Source organism: Platichthys flesus, chromosome 22, assembly GCF_949316205.1.
Source record: "Platichthys flesus chromosome 22, fPlaFle2.1, whole genome shotgun sequence".
Classification (NCBI taxonomy): Eukaryota; Metazoa; Chordata; class Actinopteri; order Pleuronectiformes; family Pleuronectidae; genus Platichthys; species Platichthys flesus.
This window is the reverse complement of record NC_084966.1, coordinates 3,963,822-3,980,113: the sequence shown is the minus strand read 5'-3', so window position 1 is coordinate 3,980,113 and position 16,292 is coordinate 3,963,822. Positions and strand designations below refer to the sequence as shown.

Here is a 16,292-nt window from a genome sequence, read left to right as displayed (position 1 = left end):
AGTGTTTGATTGGATCTCCTCGCTGGAGGTGTTTGCTTCTGAGTGGCTCCTTGAAAATGAGAGTTCCCTCTCATTAGGACTTAATTTCCTTGATTCATTAGTCTTAATAACTTCAGCAGTTAAACGCATCGCTCCATATGGTGAAACATAAAAAAACAACGTTCGCCCCAAGCCATAATTCTTCAGAAGAAATCAGCCTCTGTAGCAGATGCAGAATATTTGATCTGTTCCTCATGGGGCAGGTTTAAAACACAAAAGCTTCAGTTGTACAAAAACAACACAAACACAACTCAATCTTACTCATTGTTGTCGTTATCTTATAAAGATGCTGTGTCAGTACGTGTTGGCGTTTTGGCTCTGACCTCATCACGCCCTCACTTCTTTTTGTGGGGGAAGATGCCGACAGAGAGCGAGTCTGGATTCTCACCTCGTCACCGCCCTCATTTATCATAATTTCACCCCCCCGCCTCCCTGCCCTCACTCTCCTTATGGGAAGTGAGAGAGAGATACCTTCATAACACGGGTTAGCATTCAGGACTCGTAGGCCGCGGGCGGACGGGGGGTGGAGGTCGAGCTGATGTGAAATAATACACAAACAAGTCGGAGCTTTTCACGTGAGAGGGGAAGCAGCAGAAAAGTGATGGTTCGAGTTCTCAGCTGTGATGTTACTGTTGCTGATCCCCCCCCAGGGTCACGGGGATGATGCTCTCAGGAGCCGTGCACCAATCAATTCCTGACTATGGGTCATTCGTGTGTTGACCTGACGTCTGAGAGGAGGACGCCCTGTGTCAGTTTGATCAATTCAGCATGTTGGAAACAGGGGAAACCATCGATAACCTTCAATGGGGTTCGTGTTTTGAACTGGTTTATATTAAGGTATCGATAAAGGGAGCTTTTCCCCATTTTTCTTAGATATTCATGTAGGAACTCCTGAATCCAGTTTTACAAAAGAAAAAACTGCTTTATTAACATTATTGCGATTTATTGAAGCAGAGAGCATCTCTACCTCTGTGGGCCTTTTCTAAATGATTTCACTCCTGGACTTAGAGCAGGTTCCACACAGGGAAAGTCTAGATGTGAGCTGCAACCGAAATAAAATAAAATCACTTTTATACAGAAACAATAGGTGTCCATCAAGTGGAGGGGGGGGGGGGGGGGGGGGGGGGCAGTTAAAACCTGGTGAGCCGATAAAGGACGGTTGTGTTTGTGCATCTGTCTCAAATTTAAGATAAACACCATTTATCCCAGACTCAAAGACGAAGCAGATCAGTGGGTGCAGATCTCTGTCAGCTATATTCTCTCTTAGCCTTTGTTTTGATGCCGGTTCTCCAGAGGAACATGAAGCCTCCAGTCTCGGTCACATCGGTAACTTGTCACATCGTGCACTTAAACACTCGGCTCGGGCCGAAGCAGCGACTGCTGTAAAGCCTGATTCCCCCCCCGAGGAAAACAACACCTCCTCGACACGACAATAGAAAAATAGACATTGTGGTAATTTCTCATGATTCTAGGTCTGTTTTCCACAATGTAACTTTGCTGCATCGTGTACTGCAAAGAACTCAAATAAAGTTCCAGTTTAATAATCTCAGGACTATTACAAATAGGGAGTTAACTGCCGAGGAGGAAACAGAAGAAAATGCGATGAAGTAAAGACTTTGAGAGATGCTGTAGCTGAATCATACTTCCTCTGATGTGGACAGGTTTGTGTTCAAACACACTCATTATTGGCTCCACTAGCAGGACTCGACTGAGGCTGCTCGGCGCTGTGACCCCCCCCCCCCCCCCCTCGGTCTCTGGACGCTCTGGAAAAGGGTTCAGATCAGTTTATCGACTCTACTTTTCTCTCCCCAGGAGTACCAGATCGATATCATCTTCGCCCAGACCTGGGTGGACACACGTCTGCGGTACAACAGCAGCAGCATGCGGATTCTAACCCTCAACAGGTACACACACCGACCACACAACTTTACCTCACCTCAAATCCCCACGTGTGTAGCAGGCACACCTGATAATTACACAGTTTGCTATTGTTGTTGTAAATCAACTGTGACTCCGGGACTCGGCTGCGAGCGTCTTTTCTTTCCACCGGAGCAACTGTTGTGTTTCCACATGTTCACACTGTGAACATCTCAGTCGAGAACAATATTCTCCTCTCTCTCTCAGGAAGAGGCTTGTAATTAATGGAATCAATTGATTGATGTGCTTTGTTTCCCCCGTGCCGCCCTGGTACTTTATTAACCTCTTATTGGGGAGCAGGCGCTGCCTCGTTGTTTTCATGAGAATCTGAAGGAGCTCAGCAGCAATCAAACCCCCGAGTCTCTGCTCCTCCGCTCGCTCCGCACAGATACAATAATGTCTCTGTTTTTCATTTAACCAGCAATATGGTGGGTTTGATCTGGCTGCCCGACACCATCTTCAGGAACTCCAAGACTGCCGACTCCCACTGGATCACGACGCCCAATCAGCTGCTGCGGATCTGGAACAACGGGAAAATACTCTACACACTGAGGTAAATATAAAATACTCTGTTTCAAAGATTCACCTTTTGCCCACATGCCTCCATGTTTCCGTCTACCGTAACGTGGATCACGAATTAGCCTCAATGCAACATCCTCATAGTCCTGATCGGAGTGAGTGCACTTTAACCCCTTGTGGCCAAAAGCTGTATTACAAAAACAAATTAAGAATTCACTTTCTCTCCGGCCTCCTGTAAACAGCATCTGACAGCATCTCAGTGGTAGAGAGATGACACACAGCGGGAGGTTGTGTGTCCGTGTGAGACCCCGGTGTGTACTCTGCCTTATCACAAAATAACCCTCGCTGTGTGTGTCTGTGTGCGTGGAGAAAAGAAGAAGAAATAACTACTCTCCGGATTCGAGTGGACAGGCTCTTTTTAAACTTGAGTGGCGTCTGGGTTTATGAACTTCAAGGTCTGACATGAGCTTTTTCTTTTTTCTGTCTTGAGGATCCAAAGTTTACCTGCGTGTCGGGGGTTTCAAACCTAAACTCGGCCAAAAAGCAAATATCCCCACGAGTGTTTGTTTGTTCCGCCCCCTCTGTATCGGGGGGGGGGCTCAGGTTCTGTCACCAGCAGGCGGATAAATAAATAAATCCAATCAAAGTGTGCTCAAGTGACAGGCGCGTTAAAATGTGAGGTTCCTCTGTGAGCAGGTTATTTGACTGGCACATTTCACAAGAGATGTTGATGCTTCACATTCCGAGCAGGAGGGAGAATGTGGCTTTTCAGACAAGCAGCTTCCATTTGTAAATATATATGAAAGAAAAAAGGCTTTATAGATAAAAATCTTCATATTATTACGTTAAATATAACTCATAATTACAGGACAGATAATAACACTGAACACTGAGGCACAAATATGTTATATGGTTTCAGTGTTTTCTTAACTAATTGAAGATTAGGTAAAGCAGCACTGATCAATATTTTTTCAACGATGATAGAAGTGATGATTATGCGTCATTTTGAAAAGGCTCACAGAGAATGGTTCCCCTGGTGCAGCTCTTCCCTTTCTGGACGGACACTATTAGCATTTAGCCGGCTAACAAAAGAGAGGGAGAGTAAACACTGGAATCAGGTTTAACGTTGGGTTATCCAGCTTCAACACGACACTCCTCTAATATCTAATATAACCCTATATGCAGAAATATACCCCAATAATTATTCAGCACCAGTATTCCCTTTAATTTAAACCCTTAATTAAAGACCTCAGGTGTTTTTCTACTGTAAAAATAAATGTTTTTGTTGATTCCATGATTTCGACTGCCATTATAAACAGACGTGTCATATTTACGACTGTAGTTTGATGTGGCAAAAGAATCTGTGTGGAACTTACATCTCGAGCAACAAAGACACAAAAAGTGATTCTTCCAGCAGCCGACACAGCTGCGGGGGGGGGGGGGGGGGGGGACTTCAGAAGATCAGCACACGACAGCTCCAGGAAAGACACAAACTCCTCTGAAGAAGAAGAAGAATCCCTCTTCACAGCCACTAACTTCCCCCCAAAATGTCTGGGCGTTAATAGCTAATTTCACTCCCACTAATGCGCGCCTCTGTGATGAATCTGAAAATTCTCGTTTCATTAAAAGGATATTAAGTCCTGAGGAGGCGCATGTTTGGGGGGGGCGTCTTCGCCGGGTCGCTCCGGGCCGCTGACAGGGACGGAGGCGTGCGTCTATATGCAAATCATCTGCACTCTGCTCGCCCATAAACAAGACGGGCGAGCCGGCTCCCGCTTTGATTGAGACTCGGCTTTTGTCTCAACTCACTCGATTAATGAGAGTGGTCCAATTTGAATCAGGGACAAAGATGCACCACTCGTCTTTTTGAGGGTTTCACAGACGCTGTTCGCATCCAGGGTAAATTAATTTCAGAACCACACAGTGGATTAAAATAAGATAAAAAATAAAACAACAGATCCCCTGTGTCTTTGCCGCTATAGAACATCTGGTGCCCTGGCTTGTCCAGCGATCATAACCAAGTTCTCCTGTTCTTAGAAGCGTCCGTGCCTCGGGGCCTTGACCTATAACTCGATGCCATCTTTGCACACACACACAATAAAAGAAAGAAAAGACCACATGTGCTGCCGATGATTAAACAGTTCTGTCATTTTGAGGGATTTCACACATCACACAAGCAACCGAGTGTGATCCTGCACCATCTGGTCTGAAGCCAGCGCTTCTCATTCTGCGGCGCAAGGAGCAGAAGAAGAAAAGGTGCATTATGTGATATGAGCAGTGATGAAGAGCGAGCACTCGCCCTGTGTGCTTCACGGACCGTGAAATGAAGGATCTGAAGCGTTTTCAGGGCCTCGGACGTCGTCGTCTAAGTGTCTGTGTGTTTCTCTCCCTCTCCAGGATGACCATCAACGCAGAGTGCCAGCTGCAGCTCCATAATTTCCCAATGGACGAACACTCCTGTCCTCTCGTCTTCTCCAGCTGTGAGTATTGGCAGTGAGCACACACACACACATGCATGCACATGGCCAATATGTAAATTTTCCTGCACAGCAACGCCTACACATGCAACACCTGCCAATGGTTGAGGGGTTTTAATAAAGAAGCACAAGAATGAAGCCAAAGAAAAGTCATGAAAGCTGGAAACAAAACCCGAAACTGACCAGTTCCACCTGAGCTGGTATCACACCTGTGAGATGCAGACATTAGGGAGGATATGGGGAATGGGGGCGCCCCAGTTCCAGTGGGAATCACTGATGAGAGAACTGGGGATTTCCTTTACACGGATATTTGTGAAAGCCGCTGAGAGAGATGACAAGAATTCATCGTTTTATTTATTTTCGTGGGGAACTGTCATGTTTTTCAAATTAAGGTGAAGAGAAGATGTGGAGCTTTTGCTTGAGGAATAAAAGACATGTTTATCCCTCAAGAGGATGAAAATCTTGGTTATAGGAGTTAAAATAAGTAGAAGATTGTAGAAAAACAGTGAAAACATTTATATATGTTTTTGTCTACTTCTGTCCGATTGGTTTATTACAGGTTGAGCCTAAAACACCCCTGCAGAGGAGGTTATGTTTTCACTGGCGTCTGTTTGTCTGATAGTTACTGAGCAGGATTGTATGAGCATGACCTCAGGAAGAACCCAATTTCTTCAGCTCTGTCATCACATGGAGAAAGAGCGTTAGTGTTGGCCGAGGTGACCCCCCCCCCCCGTCATGTCTCCTCTTGCCTTGTGTGACGCACGGGAAGTTTGAGGTTTCACAGTTTTTAACTTTTTCTTTGTCGATTTCCTATATATATATATACAAATATATGAATATATATATATTCTGTATTTCACACCCATATTTGATCCAGACTGAATTTTGTTTTCATTCAGAGTTTTACAGAGAGGTTATTTGTCATCACTGCCGATTTCCTTCTGCATATTTTCCACATTACTCCGATGGACACACAGAGTAGAGCTGCCTCCCACTGACTCTGCACACTCACAACCAGTACAGGCTCTACAGTCCGTAATGATAAGGCAAAGAATAGAAAAAATATGTAAATAAATGGCATAATAATCAAAATGACATTTTCGTTTTGAGGCACATTCGATGGACAGACCAGGCACATGTACAAAGTGGACTGTCGTCAGAGTGCTGCTGGTTGTGGGAGCTGTTGGGGTCTAAGGTTTAAGGTCTTGACCTATTTCTTTGTGAGGTTCCGACTCTTGAATTCGAACTGAGTTGAAGACATTTTACCTTTCTCAGAAAAGTGCTGCACAATTAAAGTTATTATGATTCGGATTATTATTGTTCCATTAACCACCACAGCCTTGTTATCTCCCCCATTACCCTAAAAAGAACCAATGTCTCATTAGATTGCCCTAACGGGTCGTTCTATCAGACCAGGTTGCTCTTCCACTGCCTGACATAATTGAATTATGGTAATAATCATTACCTGCAGATGTCAGTATTACTTGTCAGTGGCCTTTAGTAACGGCCCCTATCCACGACTGAGCTCATATACAATTTGCTCCCAGCGTGACGCGGGCGGATGTAGAGAAAGAGCTATCGACTGGAATGGATTTCTATTATGTCTCAGCTCTTTGGGATGATTGGCGGTATTGTCCCCCCCCCCCAGCCTTGCAAGCTGTAATTTGTCCATTTGACGTTATCTTGGTTTTGAAGAGAGCAGCGTGGATGACTCAACTTTTCCCTGACAAGTTCCAAAGAAAAAACACTTCCATCGGTTTCGAGATATAACACACAAGATGCTTTTAAATGCAAAAAAGGAAAAAGAGCATGAAAAGCAACTGAGCAGCGAGTGTCTGGACTCTGGTCGCCTCCGTCTGCTTTGCGTGAACTTGTTACACATTTCACGGCAGATGGTTTGCGAGATGAAGATCTGCTGAGGAGGAGGAGGAGGGAGCAGCAGACCAGAGGCGACTTATAATCTCTCTGAGTCATTGTACAGCAGGGTGAGATGTGATAATGAAGCTGCAATTGGCCCTGGTTTATTCTCCCGGTGTCTAAACACATAATCCTTTCTCTCTCCCTGGTGATGTATCGTGATATCGTGCACGAGGCTTTCATGTTCTGTCTCTACATCGTGAAGCAAACACAAAAAGAAGTCGGCCCATTACGGCTGCAATCAATTTCATTTATCGAGACGCTGAAAGCGATGAAGGTCCCTCTCGTCTTCCTCCTCAATTCTGATTTCTTTTTATCAGTTAGTGCAGATGCACAGGATCGAAAACCTGAGTTCAGGATAAAAGCCATGAAGAAGAAGACTTTTGACTGTGATTCCAAACCCTGTCTATTCTGCTATATCGCTATTAACTTTACATTTTCACTGCACATATGTTAAAAGTAGTCGTGTGCTAAATGTGACATTTTCCTTTGGCTTCTTGTCGATTAATTAACAGCCTCAGGATGAAATAGATTAATGAGCAATTACTCAGAACAGTAATCTTAAAAACTCTTAATGTCCGTCGGAGTTGATGCTGCAAAATCAAGATTTATCACAAACTGCAACTGGAGCTAATGGGAAAGTCGCCTCGCAGGTATTTGTCTTCAAACCACAGTATTGGACGAATACATGTTCCGACCAGTTGTTAAGCCAGAGGAACAAGAAGGGGATCAGCAGTCTTTCTGAAAATAGCTTTTATTAAATCGAATCATGAAAATCTGCACAAAACGGAACTAAATCTATTAGTTGTTAAGATATTACAGTGGGGACCAGACTGGTGAGGCAACTGGGAATTACTTAATAGGAAAAATCAATCAGTTCTTATTTCTTATAGAGATTTAATCAGAGCAGCTGATGGGATAAAAACCTTAAATTCATGATTGGTCAGTCAGCAGAAGTCGTGTTCTTCACAACCAACCTGTTTGCATTAGGAAGATCTGACCACAACGTGACTCTTTGTATGTTTGAGTGTGAAGAACAAGGGGAATGACACTGAAAGCCTCCATTGGAAAAGCAGCTGACACTGTAAATACCGTGTCACTGACCTTTCACACAGGAAGCGCTGCTGAAAGGAAACACAACGTGGAAAATACAATGTGCTCCCGCTCGGCTCTTTGCTGTCCTTCCACTTGAGGAGAGGTTATCTGTGTGTTTGAACAGGACGTCTTCCATGTGTCCAGGTAGATAGGGACAGTGCCTACCTGTGATAAGAGCTCAAAAACATGGTGTTACAGTATTTCTAGCAAGTGGGCCAAGGAAAAGATACAGAAAAGACTCCCAGAATGCATTGCCAACAATACAATACAACAATACAATTTGCAAGAGTGGAACAAGCTGAAACACACGGACGCAAATATCCCTCAGCTTCTCTGCTCGGAGGATCGAGCTAAAGCGGCCGTGGCTAATTGTAATTTATAGCATTGGGTGGCAGGATGTCACTTCAGGGGGATGAAATATGATAAACATTTCCTAGATATGGAGATGCACTGGTCACACAATGGTAACACACTTTGCAGTAAAGCCAATTGCGTGAACACACCGAGGAAACATAATATAACACGAGGGAGAAGATGTTAGCCATCTATATTCAGAGCAAATCCTGGTGATTGCTCTTGGTTATAAAAGCATTTTACATAATTTGTCTGCTTTTCCACAACAAGCTCTGCCACCTGCTCATTAACACTGTCAATCACTCTACTTTGAAAAGTGTTAAACTGCTGGAATCTGTCAAACGAGCTCCGGTTGATTGTCACACAGAAGAGGAGTCGAGGTTCAACTCCCTCTTTCAGGTGGAACCCTACGTGTGTATCTACAGGTGCAAAGAGTGAATGTTTGTTCACAGCCCATTCCAGGCCAACAAGTTAACAGCCATTGCTCAGTGGGTCTGCAGTCCGCTGATTTGCCTATGAAAACTTTCTGTATGAATTTGTATAAATCATGCATTAGTCAGGTATAAATCATGCAGATACTACAAAAAAAAAACTGCATTGCTGCATTACTCCTTCCTGTGTTCGCTGCCTTGGACTTTTATCTGTGTTTCTCCCTCTGCCTGTGTTCTCCAGACGGATACCCCCGAGACGAGATCGTGTACAAGTGGAAGAGGAACTCCGTGGAGACCTCGGACCAGAAGTACTGGAGGCTGTACCAGTTCGACTTCATGGGGCTGAGGAACACCACGGACGTGCTCACCACGACAGCAGGTGAGAGACGCGGCGAGGACGAATCAAGATCAGGCTCTCGCTTTTTTCCTCCCTCGCTGCTTCCCCCTGAACATAAGCAGAAGCGGGAGGTCGGTCATGGCTGCCGACTCAGTCTCTCTCGACCTCTGAGCAGGTTAACATCAGCAGCAATGTCATATAAGTACAACCTCAAAGCTTGTATGATTCCCCCCCCCCAAGGGGCTCGGGCAAATAGGTTTTAACACTGACATTAATCATCAAGATTAAAAAGGAAGTTTAATTATTCAATCTCTTTCTCATGCTCTCAGTGCAGTTTTTAGGCTATTTGTGTTCTTTGATGGTTTCATCTGGAGAGAAGCTGCTGCTCCAACAGGTTCCCAGTATGTTTATACCAGGAACTGGCCCCGAGTGGACACAACCCAGTGCCTATATTCCCTTTTTCTTTGTGTCATGCGGTCTTTTGTCTTTTCGAGAGGCGTCCTCGGATCTACATAATGTGTCCTGATTCAGCTTTCCAGGAGCCGAACCTCCGTTCATGAATATTCGAGGAAACAAGCACTCGGCGCGATAAAGAGACGGATAACAGAGAGCGGGGAACTTATTAAGGAGCTCAGTGGAAATTAGTTGTGCCACTTAATTTTGTTTTTTACAGTAGCTGAATCAAATAGAAACATCCTTCTTTCTAACTGAAGACATTAAGAGGTTCAGGCGGCACGATTCCTCACCTCACTCCTGACCCTCCCGTTGGGAATAAGGATGGAGCTTCCTGTTTGGGGGTTAATCAGAAACAGCCTTCGCCTCTTTGTGTTCCTGATCACCAGAAAGCCAAATGACTGATGAGCTCTCTCATCTCCAGACACGGTGATGGTCTTATAAATTACATGTTTTCCTGGACCCCTGCTGCACCCTCACAAACACAGCCATCTCATTTTCTGCTGAAATGCTCCAGAGCAACGGCAAACCTACACATCTGCCTCACGCTGTTCAGGAAAATTAGCCCCTTCTCTCATTTATTAGCTTGTTTCTTTTTCCTGTTTCACTTTCCACAGGCGTGATGATTAGATTCCCGGCTAAAAATACCTATGATTAATTTACATCATGACAAACTTGGAAAGTGCTGCGCTTCTCTTCCCTCCTCGCTCTCCCTGATCTCCCTGCTTCATCCCTCGTCCCTCGTAAACACTTGAGGTGTTGGGCTGTTTTAATGAGGACAGAGTGGACAAGTCCCCGTCCACAGCGCCGCTCGGGAGCCCCGATCTCAAATCCACCATCATTATCAAATCATCAGCGTCCTCTTCAAACGGCCCCGATGTGGAATCCCAATCACTCTGAGTGCTTTGTTCTCTGGTCCCATTGCAAATTCCCTCAAAAGCTCCCATTATGCCCAGTTCTGCTGTTAAATAGAAACAATGCTGGTGTTCTTCCTTTTTCTTTCTTTACATGTCCGAGAAGGAAATATTTCAAATGCCTGTTTGTGAAGAATGTGAAATGACTGACAACCCCCCCCCCCCCCCCCCCCCCCCACGTGCTCTGACTACACCGTGTTTTATTATGATGATATCTATACATCTATTATACTTTTTTTGTTTTCTGAGTCCGCTTCCAAACAGGAAGCGGACCCGACGCTGCAACATGACAGAGTGTGTGGACAGGTTTATTGCAGGCTACTGGGACTAATGGGTATTCTGCAGGAGTGTGTGCACAGTGGTTGTTAGTGTCCTAACAGAAGGTAAACAGAGTTACAGCAGAGAAGTCACCACACTGCACAGAGAGAGAGAGAGAGAGAGAGAGAGAGAGAGAGTGAGAGAGAGAGAGGGAGTGTGTATCACCGCAGCCTCCATTCAGTCCCTAATGGAACTTAAACAGTTATAAAATGAGACATTTGCAGGAATAATATTGGAGAAATGATCATTGCATCGTTTATGTTATAGTTATTAATGTATATTCCTATTGTCACAAGCACTATATACAGTGAGCACTATATAAAGATAAACAATGCATCTAACCGACTATCCAGAAATGAAGACAAAATACACAGGATGTAATTGTGCCAGTGGGGATCGGGGGGGGTTGAGCCCCGGTAGAACGGACCATCCGCTGCACCCTCTGGATCAAAGGGCTTTCATTTAATTTTCTATAGTATATGAACAAAGATGTCAGTATTGATCTTTTGTGGCAAGAAGCTCTGGACAGAATTCAGACCCTCGTCAACCACAGCCTGAAGTAATCGTTAAAGTTTTCAGCCAATAGCAGCGATGGAGAGACGTGTCCGGGACCTGGTGTCGCCCATCGACTCCAGCTCCTGTTGTTCCTGCACTTTCAGCCCTCACACTGGAAAGAGTTGTGTAGCAGAACTCATACTAAAGCTGCAAACATCTGGCTTTCAGTGGCAACCCCTGCAAATCAAACGCTCGCAAAGATCCTGCAGAGCCATCCCATAATGTTACACAACTGACGATACGAGACAGAACTCGCACACGATGGAGATATCAAGCAAATGCATATTTTAAAGTGAAACTCGCACTTTAACTCGAGGCGTCCTCAGTCCTGATGGACCAGTGCCGACTTCTATGTCCAAAGATATCTGGTTTTCTGACAGTGCTCTGCTCCGAGCTTTGTGCGGTGATCACATGTGCCTCACAACAAACCCTGACATCCACAGAAACCCTCACTTTCATGTTCTGCACCGGCACATGTTAGAAAGTGTGAAAGTGATAAACCCTCCTCTGCACCAGCTTCAGCGACACTCTCCCTCCGTTCCACTGATGTGAGGTTCGGCTGCGAGCGGAGGAGGTTTTTCTTCTTCAAATGTCAACATCCTTTTCTCGGAAATACCTGAGTGACCAGGATCCTCGCTGGTATTTTATGTAATAATCTTCCGATGCTTAGAACGTTGTCAAGGCTGCACGACAAAGGCTTTTTGTTCCCCGGGTGGCGCAGCTCGATATCCCTGCTGCTGTCAATCAAAATGCTTGTAGACATCTGTGGACTGTTAAAGAGGCAGCGGAATCATTTCTATCACTCTTTCTAGTTTTCGCTCAGGTTAGAGAGAAGCGTTTTCTTTTATTAATCGCACCTCTTCTCAACTATCTCCCTTCTATCTCCAGACCTGATTCCATTCTATCACACTAAACTAAACACTTCTTGATATTTAGTGTGATCAGAGAGTTTATCACCTTTCTGCTGCACAGGCACAGTCCTCATTAAAGTTACTGCAAGACCTCAAATGTTACAGCGCGGCTTTAAAACACTTTTCACTGTGTTGTTATAAAAGTGGGCTGATGAAGCTCTAAGACGGTTTCAGCTCAACACAACAGAAAACGTTCCCCAGGGATCGCTCCTCGGCTCCTGGCTGTTTTTTTGCAAACACTTCACCCAGATTCTGCTCATCCCCAAACCCTAACATACAGATCTGTGATGTTATACAATCAGCTGACTGTCAGGGCTCTCTAATAAAGTGTGTAGAGTCTGCGGAAAAATGTGGGTCCGGCCTCTGTTTTGATGACCACGTTGAGAAACAGCGTGAACTAGCTCCCAGCTACGTTTCAGACCTTTTTAATTACTCATGAGCCAGTGTGCTGAGTCCGATCCTCAGGGAGGGTCTGTAGTTTATAAATGAGGAGAAAAAAGTGTATTTCAAAAATAGCAGGGTCACCTTACAACACAATGAGCAAATTTGCAGCTTGAAAAAGAGTCAATTACCGACTGGAAAATGGCTGTTTTTTTGTGATGTCCCGATGTGAATAGTGGAAATGAGAAATCTGAGGCTTGTTTTCATTTGTGGTTTTGACTCACGGGGCGGAGGGAGGTCCGGTGGCATCGCACCAGCTCGTAACAAGAACAAATCACACTTTGGATTGAGTTACAATTGTTATTCTGGTAACGGCGCAGTGCAATCCTGTGTTTGAGCGCTGAAGCATAACACTGATCCTGAATCTGATCCTGGACTGCCACGTGTGATGTGGCTCGATGGAACTTCATGCCAGAACAGATCCACCAGGAAAACGTGTCACAGGAAGAATAGAGAAAGTAAAAAACTTAACCTAAAGGCTGCGAATATAACATAAGTTGTTATATTTCTTTATATTTAGGAAATAAACTGAATCTCTGCCACTTGCCCTCTCAACAGGTGACTACATATTGATGACGGTGTACTTTGACCTGAGCAGACGGATGGGGCTACTTCACAATCCAGACCTACATCCCCTGCATCCTGACCGTGGTCCTCTCCTGGGTCTCCTTCTGGATCAAGAGCGACGCTACACCCGCTAGAACGGCCCTAGGTACACACCCGCACCCCCCATGCCGCTCTGCAGGGAGCTATTGAGAGCAGCACTTAAAAAAAGCCTTATGTAACTCTATCATTTGGGAGCAGTGATTTGTTGCAATACTTTCTCGCCGTTCTGTTTTTCACCCAAAGAAAATGGCAGATAATTCCTTCCCCTGTGAGAGATCAGTGTTTTTGTGCTTTAATTGAAGTGATGGGAATTCTCCCACGAGAGGATATAAGATGTCCTGCCGCAGCTCGTTCAAGCTGCACGAGCGTAATGTGGGGAAATGAATCGGAAGTCGCCGGCAGGATTTGATAATTCCTGTTCAATCTGGGCTGCGACAGCTTGAAAGCGGGAGCGATGATATCTCTCTGTTTTGATTGGTAAATGGAATATAATAAGTCAGTCCCTGTCGCTGCAGTCATTTACCAGCAAACGCAGTTTTATTACTGGAATATTTGCACTTCGCTGAGCAGTGCTGTGTAATGAAGGACAACAAAGGAAGACTAAATGTGTGTGTCTGTCTCTGTGCGTGTGCGACTGTATCACATCTTGAAGTCCTGTCAGTGCTTGTGGCTTGTTTTTTTTTCATAACTCTTGTGAAATCTTATTTTTTTTCTTTGCATGACTTGACAGTTGCTTTGCATTATCTCCCCCCCCCCACCCGCCCACCGCTGCATGCCCGCCATTAGTTCATTTGATTTCCTGTGGATGATGATGTTGTGCACGCTGCTCATGGTTTCCTGTTTGAGCTGAAATTCAAGGTGAGTTCCTTTTATAAAAGATTTATGTTTAAAATGATCTGGTAAATAGTAATTTTACTTCCATGAGTTTACGGTTTCATTTTGCTCGGGGTTATCAGTGAGGGGAAAAGGTGATATTTCTGAATTTAAAGGCAACTTAAGGAGAAATGCAACAGATGTGTGCAGAGTTGGGTTTTCAAAGTGACTGGTTTAATATGACTGGTAAACATGGGGGGGGGGGGGGGGGGGGGGGGTTCTCCCTCACGACCCCGGAGAGAAACAACGCAGAGCGGTCGACCAAATACAGGAAACGGTTGCTGTGAAGGCAATTAACCTCGAGTCTGTAGGGTTCACAAACAACAAAGACACCTGACATTTAACTGAAAGCTCAATTAAAGACTTACAATTCAACATGGCCTCCTAGGAGACTCCTGCTGTAGTGATGGGGGGGGGCAGGGGGGCGGGGGGGGCCCAGGGGATTCACGAGCTCGAGCAAATGGAAAAACTAACTTAGAGAAGTGAGAGAAGTATTTGACTAGTACAGTGACTTAGATGGTAGGCCCAGGTACCATCCACTAACATGGAGGAGGTGGGATTTATGACCTCTGCTGCAGCCAGTGGTGATTTGGCTTCACTTTTGGAAATCTAGTCTGTGAACGGTGGCTCATCACTTCTCCTGCTCACATGGTTCCACGTCCAGGAATCCCCCAATTACCCCCGTTGGTAATACCTGCTGAAGGAGGAGGAAAGACCAACCTCATTAAACCCCACCAGACAAATCTTCTCACTTGACCCCAGAGCACCAAATCGTGCCAACTCCACCGACCTCCCTCTACCTCCACTCCGGCTGTCACTTGAATTGAGCCGGCGCACACCACTCGGGGGTGCTTTAATTCCACTCCGTCCCTGGCTGCCCTTCATCAGCCTGCCGGAGAGCCAATATCACAGAAGGTCATCTGGAACATCTCTGTGGCAATAAAGAAGTTATATTGAAGTTCTGTCCGTGGCTATCGCTCCAAGCCCGGAGCCCGGAGAAAGAAACTTAACCCAGAGCCGAACAATAAAGCCGTCTAATGTTATATTGAATTCGGTGATAAGCGAGCGTTATTGCCCACGCATGTGCCGGACCAAATGGAGCCTCCCCTCTTTGTGCCTCCGCTAATGCAAGCCGATCGTAATGAGACCGTTTCAGTCTGATCTGGGCTCAGTTTACCTTTTGCCGTTAAGCTGATGAAAGCTGACGTGATGACAGCTGAACATCAAACTCCCCCAAAAATATATATATATCTGAAGAGAGACACAACAACAGCCAGGTTCTTATCTCCAGAGTGCAGTGAGGAGTGTGTTTGAAGGAGCGGAGGAGATATGTGCTTAACAACCTCGAACATCATCAAGAGCTATTTAATTCGTTTTAATCCATCAGACACCTCTGTTTGGAAAGAAGAAGGATCCTGTAGCTGCTGCGGCTGTTACCTAATCGCATTGTGTGTGTGTGTGTCTGTCTATGTGTGTGTGTGTGTGTGTGTGGCCGTCTTGCTCTCCATCACTCTGTCAACCCGTCTGTCTGCAGAGCGTACAGTATGTGGGTGGCAGCGTGCTACAGGACCAAAGGCAGTAAGAGCCTTGTGATCTCCCCCAGACAACAGGTAGCAAGCTGTCCCGGTCCTGATAAACATCCCCATTCAGCTCGACAACAGAAAGTCGTTTAGCCTTTCTTCTCTCGTACATTGCCCCCCCCCCCCCGTTTCTCAGGTCGGCCCGAGACCTGATCCCCCGGCTGAAAGAGGAAAGAGGAGATAAGAGGAAGGGAGAACACCGAGCACAAGAGAGCGACCGAGCACGAGTGTAAAGCAAAGTGAAGGCCTCTTGGCAGATAGCAGCAGGGACAAATGTCAGAAGGGGGTGTGTGTGTGGGGGGGGGGGGTCAGTCGGATAGCGGTGAGGTTGAAACCCAAGGAAAAAAGAAAAGTAACGCCGCTCCTCCAGGCTTCAGGGCTGTGCGCCTTGACAAGCTGCTAACATGTTCCAGGTGCTGTTTCCAAAGAGCTGTCACTCACACACCGCTCGCCCTGCGACAGAAGGACGTGTGGACAGTGGCGGGGGGGGGAAGCGAGGAGCCAAGTCCGGGTTGATTCCCATTAGACCTCAATCCCCGCAGCGCAGATGGATCC

The 16,292-nt window shown here is 45.7% G+C and overlaps 1 pseudogene; it reads left to right on the top strand.

Moving 5' to 3' along the window:
* LOC133933676 (gamma-aminobutyric acid receptor subunit gamma-3-like) overlaps nucleotides 1-16,292 on the top strand; it is a 57,746-nt pseudogene that overhangs the window by 34,703 nt on the left and 6,751 nt on the right.